General features: G+C 49.3%; 1 long non-coding RNA gene across 1 annotated transcript; it reads right to left on the bottom strand.

Moving 5' to 3' along the window:
• Positions 1-3362: 3362 nt before the first annotated feature.
• Positions 3363-4424, bottom strand: LOC138916028 (uncharacterized). The gene is made up of 2 exons (XR_011422668.1): positions 4333-4424; positions 3363-3717 (listed from the first exon to the last, which is right to left on the bottom strand). It is a non-coding gene; the product is annotated as an uncharacterized lncRNA (long non-coding RNA).
• Positions 4425-8962: the final 4538 nt, after the last annotated feature.

Here is an 8962-nt window from a genome sequence, read left to right as displayed (position 1 = left end):
GGGAAATAAGGTGAGGAATTTGTTCTCACTTAGTCAATCTCTTTTCTGGGTGTTAGAAATATAACTCACTTTAAACCTTTTCCTTTTTTCATCTTGGCAGTTGGGTTCAGTTTCTCTGAGTCTCCAAGGTGTGCTCCACACTGCAGCTAGAGGCTTCCAGGGGCAAAGTGAAGGCCAAGCCATGCATCCAGGCTTGTACAGGGGAACTGGAACTCTCACTGTATCCCTCCCTGAATACCTAAGCTTCTGCCTCTTGGGGAGGGCTAAAGACCACGACGGAAAGCTCGTTTCTTGGTTTTCTGCCTTGGGGGCAATATTTCCCAGGTAGTTCATTGAAACTGAAGTTGTCAGTAAAATTTACTCATTCCATTTTTTAGAGCTTTTCCAAGAATGATAACACAGTGCAATCCTGGACCCCTTCCTTACCTCCCATCCTTTACCCAATCTCTCAACAACTGTTTTGCCAGGCACCAGGAATGGTGGGTCCCAAACCTTGGTGACTAGCATTTTCTCAAGCAATTTAACATGCACTTCACGGAAAGGAGAGGGTGAGTCTTAGAACATGTTTAAGATGGCTTCACTTCTGTCTGCACGGCTAGAATCAGATTCAGGGTTCCATTTGTAGTGTTGGGGGAATCGAAAGTCAGCGGGACCATCTGAGAAGATTAGTTGCATTTTCATTGCAAGAGAGGAAAACAAATGACTCTTCTCTGATATTCCGATTGTCTTCCTAGTTACACTCCCCAGGGCTTTCCCTCTCTCTCCCTTTACATTGCCTAGCAATGTCCAGAGTTTATAATGAATTTTGGTTCAAAGCTCATATTCTGAAGCCAAACGGTCTCTCCCCCAATCCCCCTAAGAAAAAGGCCTTCGGAAGAAAGAGCTGAGTTGACACGTGGAATGATTTCTCAGGTTTCAGTCCCAGAGTCATTTCCTTACTCACAAAGCATTTGTTCTTTTAAAGGAACCAATATGTTTGTGTAACTGACGTGAAACAAGCTTGACTCCAAAAAGATTTAGCTTAATATCTGCCTATGCATTCCAGGGGCCGGCCGTCTGTGGGATGTGCGTTAGAGGCCCTGGTGGTGGCACAGCTCGTCACGTATGATATTGGCCACGCAAATGTGACGTGATGCCCATGTACTCTTGAGGGTAATTCGATGTGCCAGCCGGCTCGATGGGCAGAGAAGCTATAAACATAGTTGTCACAAGTGAGAAAGAGCGCTGGGTCGAAGGCAGGCTGGAGAAGCATGCAGCATTGGAACCTGTCTCCGGGCCCTAATGAAAGTGTTAATTAGTGTATTACAGAATTTACGGTGGGAACAGCCTTCACCAGACCCTCCGGTGACATGCTCTCTTTCACCACATCGTTCTCTCGCCCTTGCTTCTGCAGCCTCCTTTCCCAGGCATGGCAAATCCGGGGACATGTGCTACAGGAGAGAGGCTTTTTGGGGGCCTTTGCTAAAAAGCGAAGGCCAACAGGGCACACGGCTGTCTGATGTTTATAGGACTAAGTACACATTCAATCTACATAATCATCAATCTTTCTTTATGTAAAAATTATTAGTAAATAGGGTTTTTAAGCAACTGTTTAGTTTACACATTGGCATCATAGATTAACTTATTTCTAAAACACTTGATTTTATCACTCTGCCTAATGATTTGTCACATGATTTATTGGGTAATATGATAAATCATGTGCAATTTATTGTTTATCCTATAAAGAGCGCAACAATTCATTACACAGCGATGAACCCCACGGCCGCACAGGGAGCCACCTTGTTGGCTCTTGGGCTCGGCGGGGGACGTTCTCCGGGAGTGGGCGGGTCCCCTCCTGTGCCCAGGTTTACAGCGTGGGGCAGTTGGACTGCGCTTAAATTAAATAGTTTTAGAAAATAATGGTGTAGTCATAATCTTATACTCTAGCCATATTTATTTTATATGGAAAAATAAAGTCTAAAGCCTGATGGGTGTTAAAGCTGTGGATTTATTTGTGATAATAAATGTGGCATTCTTTGTTACGGAGGCATTAAACTTAATGGCAATGTTTCATAATACTGCATGGCAGTTGTGTTTCCCTTTCCTGGCTTTATTTCAGGCCAAAGCACCCACTGGAAAGCTCTCTAGAACGTTTCTAGGTGTTCTCTAAGCTCAGAGGACATCTTGGTGCATGAGGCCTGGGTGGCAGGCACAGAGCTGAGGGCAGAGCGAGCTCCAGGGTCCCAAGCAAGGTCCTGACCTCTGACCTTGAGCCTCCTCCTGGGGACACAGGGACCATTTTAAGAGAAGTTCATTTATTAGCAGCCAGGATCAAGAGAGCTGACCACGGCTCTCACCTTGTGGGGAGACACAGCCCTCATGAGGCCTCTCTAGCCCTGGCCTCCTGGCCTCCTGACTTTGTTCTTTGCCGTCCCTTCCTTTCTGGGTGGGTGGTTTTGCTCGCCCGACTTCCAGGCTGCCTTCTCTCAGCAGCAGAACCTGATTCTCTTTCCTTTGCTCTCAGGACAAATGACCTCACCAGCTCACCTGTGGCTCCAGCGTGTGTATGACGGCTTAAACTTCGACAGTCAGAGCAGGACAGTCACTGACCGCTCAGATTGTGTGAGTTTGAGCACAGGACTCGAGCGAGGCCAACCAGAGCGGGCTTTAGTGGAAATGACCGGGGGAAAGTGCACAACAGTAGAAGTGAGCCTGGAACTGCTGGTGGATACTCTGTCCTCCCGAGGACAGAGAAAGTGCTCCCAGGAGTGAAACCAGTGCAGGTGAAGAGGGAGAGACCCAATCCTGTGTTAACTAGTTTATTACATGTTAGTTAGTGTATGAAGTTGACTGAGCCCCTGGATCAGCCCTGTCTCTAAGAAGCTACACCCCAGCACTTTCTTGCCTATGTCTTTTTCATTCAAGACAATTTGACATAGATTTACCAGAAAAAAGTCTCGTTAATATACTAGCTCTCCCATAAGGCTGGATCCATATCTTTTCATCAAGAAAGCTTCGTATGTGGAGACGAGATATTTCATGCCCTGTTTTCCTTTCTCTGTTACCATGATGGCATGCATGCCATGATTCCTTGAGCACAGACTTCAGCAGAGGTGCCCCAGAGCTCTCACCTTACCCAGAATCATTCTCTCTTAACTTGCTTTTTATACTGGGCCCCCATGTCCAATTTCAGTTTAGAAATCAGTTCAGCCATCACGAGGAAGTATGGAGCACATTATCTAGACTCCTGCAGGGAGGGCACAGTACATTGTCCATTGCGTATGGTGTACGGCACATGGTACCAAGCACAACACATCTTTACATGGTAGGCCCTCAATAAACGTGGACTGATTTTTTGATAATTGGAGAAAGTGGAGACAATCTGAGCGTGAATGGCATGTTTATTAAGTGGTGAAGAGGCTGAGCAGGCCTTTAGGAGAGGCTGTGTTTCCTTCCAGAGGAGGTATGGTAGATTAAGGATGGCCGCAGAGTCTTTGCTGCTCCTCCCATTGAAGGCTGGAGTCTAATTTCTTTCCCCTTGAATCTGGCATGGCCTTGGTGAGTTCTTGATCAATAGATCCCAACAGAAAAGATGTTCTGGTTCTTGCATTGGTGGGTCCTGAGAACCTTGTAGCTCCCCACTGGGCCTTTCGTGATGCTTACTCTGGAGGAAGCCAGCCTCTGTGGAAGAAGTCCACATATCCCGAGACCACCATGCCATCACGAAGCACAATCTAGCTGTGTAGGGAGGACACAAGAAGAGAGGCCTGACTCGCTCCTGCTCTTCCAGTCCTTCCCGCCCAGGCCCCACTCACGTGAGCGAAGAAGCCTTTGGATGATTCCAGCCCCAACCATCCTCAGACTGTAACCACGTAAGACACCGCGAGTGAGAACTCTCCATTCAATGCTTAGGAATGGGAAAGAAAATGATAAATTGCTGCTGAGTTTGGAGTTGTCTGCTGTATAGCATTAGACGACCGGAACTGGGAGGTTGTTCCTTTATTACGCACACGACACACTGGGAGGTTGTTCCTTTATTACGCACACGACACACGATTCTTGAATCACAGGATCTCGAATGTCCCTTTAACCCTCAAGACACAATGTCCCCACAGAACCTTCGAGTTGATAGCTTCTTTTCCCATTCTGACCCAAATGCTGGTTGGGGGCCTGATGCAATAGAAGGCCCTGGACTGCAAGTGTGCTTTCTCTGCCGCTAGGGAGCTGGGCGTCCTTGGAAAAGCACTTTTCCTCTCCTGCTATAGAGGAGCTCGTGCGTTTCCTCCTCAAGAAGGCCTCCTGCACAATCCCACCCAACCGTCTCTCCGCCCCCAGCCACCTCTCCCTCCTCACCCCGTTCAGTCTTCTGCATAACGCCTGGTGTCGCCTTGACTCTGGCATGGCCTTAGTGATTTGCTTAGTCTCTCACAGAATGTGAACACAATGACAGCAGAGACCTTGGCCAGAGCTTCTAGAACAGTGTCTGGCACAGAGTTCCGTGAATACTGTTGAACATCAGTAAACAGTGCTATAGTGAATGGACAGGATTCCATTCTCCCATCACACTCACTGTATGTAAAGCCACATAGCGTCGCTGGCGCCTTCTGGCTTGGACAGTGTGAGATCTCAGGATCTAAGGACTAAAGTGCTCAGGCCAGGCCAGGAACAGGATGCTGTACAGCATGCCAGGAATTAGAGCGTGAGGGCCATGCTCCCCGCCCTGAAAGCATCTTCTCCTTTGGGACATGCCAACAAGACCTCAGGGGCTCCCCCAAAGCGCTCAGCTAGCCAGATTACGGGTTTGGGGGTGAGTCTTTGACCAGTTCTGGGTTCCCCCACTCCTGGGGAGCCTGCTAGTTTTGGAATGTGTTTATGCCACATCTCTCTTAATACCTCATAAAATACTATTTGCCAATAATGTCACCCTGTAATTACGTTTGCTGAACTCGCTCTGCCTGTGTGTGTGCTTTTTTTTCATTATGTAGCTTCAACCTTTATAATGTTACCAATTGACACCATAATTAGGATAGTTTACTGCAGCACTGATTATGAGGGGCCTCCTTGTCAATCAGCCTCTGTTTGTTGCCGTTTGAGGAGCCATTATTCCTTTCCCTCTAAACCTGAGTGAATTTGTGGGGCACAAGGGTGCAGGGCTGCATGCGTGTGAGAAAGGGGCCCTCCCGGGGCAGACTTACACTTGACCACCCAGCTCTCAAGTGGTCACTTCGCTTCCAGCCTTATGACATATGCCCTTGGCCAGAGCCCCAGGAGGAGGAGGAGCCCCTGAGTGCGGGCGAAGGGTGGGGGTGCTGTGTGCCGCTCCCACATCTCCCCTGGGACCCACAGGGCCTTCGGCAGGTCTCCCAGCCTCTCTGTGGCTCCGTCCCCCACCAGCTCTCCTTCCTGCCCTACCTGCCTCCAGGAGCTTCAAAGAGCTAACAGATGTGGAAGAGCTTTTGAAATAAGCGCGCCCTATAAATTCAAGGTGTTTGGGAATGGTTTTCTCATAAACCTGCCAACACTATCTTTTTGGAAAAGACAGAAGTCACAAATCCGCTCTCGTTTTAATTTACCCTGGTATTTCCCCAGCAGATGGCTAAAGAGCTGCTCATCATATGTCCTCTGCACCAGCACCTAGAGGCTAGCGCCTAGTCTGTAAACCTCAAGGATTGTGGCCTCCCTGGAGGAGGGTATCTGGCTACCTGAGCTCCCCCTAAAGGTCCTGTTGGGAGGAGGGCAAGTGACCTTTCTCCTGCCCTGAGTTCCTGGTGCTCAGTGTGGGAAGTCAGCATCTGCTTACCCTCCTGGGGTGCTTAGAGGGATGTCTCTGCAACTTGGATGCTTCTCTGCTCCTGCAAGCTTGGGGACAGCACACTCAGGCGTGGCCCAGCCTGCCTTCCCGAAGCAGGAAGAACTCTGTCCCTGGGGTCGCTGGGCCCTGGGCCCCTGGAGTGTAAGTCAGGCCGCTACCGCCGTTGCTGCTGGTTGGGTACCTGTCTGCCCTGAACGCCCAGATTCCCGCACATAGGCCCTAAGTCCGGGCTTTCAGCTGGGGAGAGACTTAGGCAGTCCAATTCTGGTTGAAGGTCAAGCCTTGTTTTCCAATCCAGCTCAGGCAGCCATCAATACTACGCATCTGTCTCTGCCTCCTGGCTCCATCTCCGTTTTAGTTCAGCTCTTAGGGCGGGCTGGGCACACTGGAGATTGCAAAATGGCTAAAGTTGAAAATAACCTACACATTTAACTTTACCTATTTTGCAGATGACATTCTTGGGGATGGTTTTCCTACCTGGGCACAAGCAGCTCCAATGACAGGATGCTGCATCCGCCACATGGCAGCCCCTGGCACTGCAGCACACTGTGCCTCTTTGAAAACACCCTACTTGCTGCTCAAACCAGCTGCACTCGACTTACATCTGTAAGTCCCCGTTTTGCCCTTGGATGCTGCACAGAGCAGGGCTGTTCCTCCATTTCTCTAGAATCCTATTCTTCTTTTTTTCCTTTAGCCCACCTGTCTCCCTCCCATGACACCTGAGGTACAGATTCCAAGGGTCAGCCTTTCATGCTTGTCATGGCACTGACCAATAAATCACGTGGGACCTCCAGCCGCCTTCTGGAGCCCTATGACAGTGGCAGTGCTTGTTTTCCAGGTCTAGCCTCCCTTTTCTATTCCTCTGATGGTTTAACACACACCTTATCAGGGAATTGCTTCCTGGGTGTCGAAGAAACACCTACTGTGTGCCAGCTATGCTACAGAAGACGGTGAAGCACATGAGATGGTCTCTGTCCTTTTGTGGACTCCTAGCCTGGCTGGGCAGGGCCAGTGAGAGCTTGCACAGGGCCTGGGAAGGCCTGTGCTAGCTCTGGGAGCTGAGACTGGGGCGGGGTGGGGGTGACATGGGGCAAGGCCATGGTCCTTCTTGCCTGTGCCCAGGGTGACACCTGGGACTTCCAACCACACTCTATTTCTCTCTCTTCCTGGTCACCCCTCATTTTTCTTCTCCAGTGTCTTCTCTCCCCATCCTTGCCTGCTTGGACCTAAGCTCCTCCCCTTACCACCTCAGGCCTCCTCACGACCTCTCTTGATCCACTCTCTTTCCAAGGCACCCTAGGGCTCCATTTGGGAGCTTGGAAGCTTGGAAGAGTGGGGGGGTCTTAGCAGCGGTCTTAGGACCTCTTTCTTATAGCTGGAGAGAGGCATTTTGTAAACATCAGAGCAGACGCAGACTCCCAGGGGATGAGCGTGTAACGTGGCTTACGCTAGCTTACTCTCACTTAAGCTCGAGTCTGTGGTTTAGCGTTTCTGTTTAGCTGCGGAATTCCACGGAGGATATTGCTGGGTCCCAAATCTTTTGTCAGTGTAATTGAGCAGAACATTTTTTCAGGTTTGTATTTCAAAAGATGCATTATCTCCTCTCATCCATTTGTTCTATCTGAGCTATTCAAAACTTTTAGCTTGTCCCATCCCTCTGAAGGAATTTGAGTTTTAGGCTGATAATTTATGTTTATGCTGAGAATGCGATTTCCTTGCTGTTCCCGGAATGATTAATAGACTTCTCTCTGTAAATTAGTATGGGAGAGGATATAGGTAAATCGCTAACCAAACTGAGAATTTCACTTTGTTCCAATGATTTCTTCAAGCTCCTTCTTATTCCTGTTCCCTGGATGCACAGTTTCACTGGACCGAGTACCCTCTGATGGTATAAGAGCTCCTCATCCTGTTTCTCACCTCCTGATGGCACTCTCTTAGGATCAAGGATTGGTAAACCACCCCCTCCCCCAACCAGATGCAGCCTTCCACTGTTTTCTTAGGGCCTGGGAGCGAAGAATGGTTTTTAAATCTTTAAATGGCTGAAAAACTAAAAGAAGGATAATATTTTGTGACACGTGAAAATTATATGAAATTCAAATTTCAGAGTCCCTAAATAAAGTTTTTTTGGAACCCAGCCACACTCATCCGTTTACGTATTGTCTGGCTGATTTCGCACCACCATGGCAGAGTTGAGTAGTTGCGACAGAGACCTTATGGCCCGCAAAGACTAAAATATTTACTATTTGGCCCTTTGCAGAAAAAGTTTGCCAACTCCTGTGTCAGGGAAAGAATGAGGGTTCGCTTGTGCCTTAGTGGATATTGGGGTTTCTGGATGTTTTGCCTGTATTTACTTGTCTTTTAATAACCACATCTTCCTGTTGCTGGGGGAATGTTCCTCCCTCACTCTTAGTCCGTGGGAGCAAATGGGTTTGATCATCCCCCCTCAGCCTGGCCCGGCCCACAGATGGAGCATGTGACGGGGCTGAAGCCAACCACCCCAGCACCCTTTCCCCAGGGCACAGTGATTGGTTCCGGATGGCCACTTAGCTGGACCAACGAGGTCTGTGTTTGAGCTTCTGGGAGAGAAGCAGGTGCTCTTCCTGCGTGATGTGAACCAGGGCTCAGAGGTGGAAGCCATAACAGGCATTTTGTGACAATGAGGGACTTGATAAGGGAGTCAGGACTGGTGACTTTATTTCAGTCCCAAATCAAGTCAGACCTGATGCCCCTACCCCTTGTCTGTTCGAGCTCATGAATTTTTGCTTAAATCTGTATTTCTGCAGTTAGTGGCTTGGATTTCTGTCATATGTGTCCCTTACAATGAAGGCCTGGCTCACATCAGCCTGCTGTTGTTTGCAGACTGGCTGGGTGTGTCCGCCCACAGGCCCCGGGCCAGTTTGGGGGACCCCTAGCACCAGACCAGACACCTGCTTCCATTAAAGCTAAGATTTGAGTTGATCTCAAAACCTCAGGTGCACTGCTCATGGCTTCCCAGAGGTGATGAGGACAGAGCTCCGGCCCCAGCATGGTCTGCAGCCATGCGCCGAGGGGCAGGTGTGCCACCGCCAGCATCTGCTGAGCACTGGCCATTTCTGGGGTGGGACTGGGCAGTCCCAACTAGCAGAGAAACGCAATAGCGGAGTGGAAAGAACAGGGGGTGCGCACTCAGCT

This window comes from Equus caballus, chromosome 10 (assembly GCF_041296265.1).
Source record: "Equus caballus isolate H_3958 breed thoroughbred chromosome 10, TB-T2T, whole genome shotgun sequence".
NCBI classification, from domain to species: Eukaryota; Metazoa; Chordata; class Mammalia; order Perissodactyla; family Equidae; genus Equus; species Equus caballus.
The sequence above is the reverse complement of the archived record's forward strand: the minus strand, read 5'-3'. Positions and strand labels throughout refer to the sequence as shown.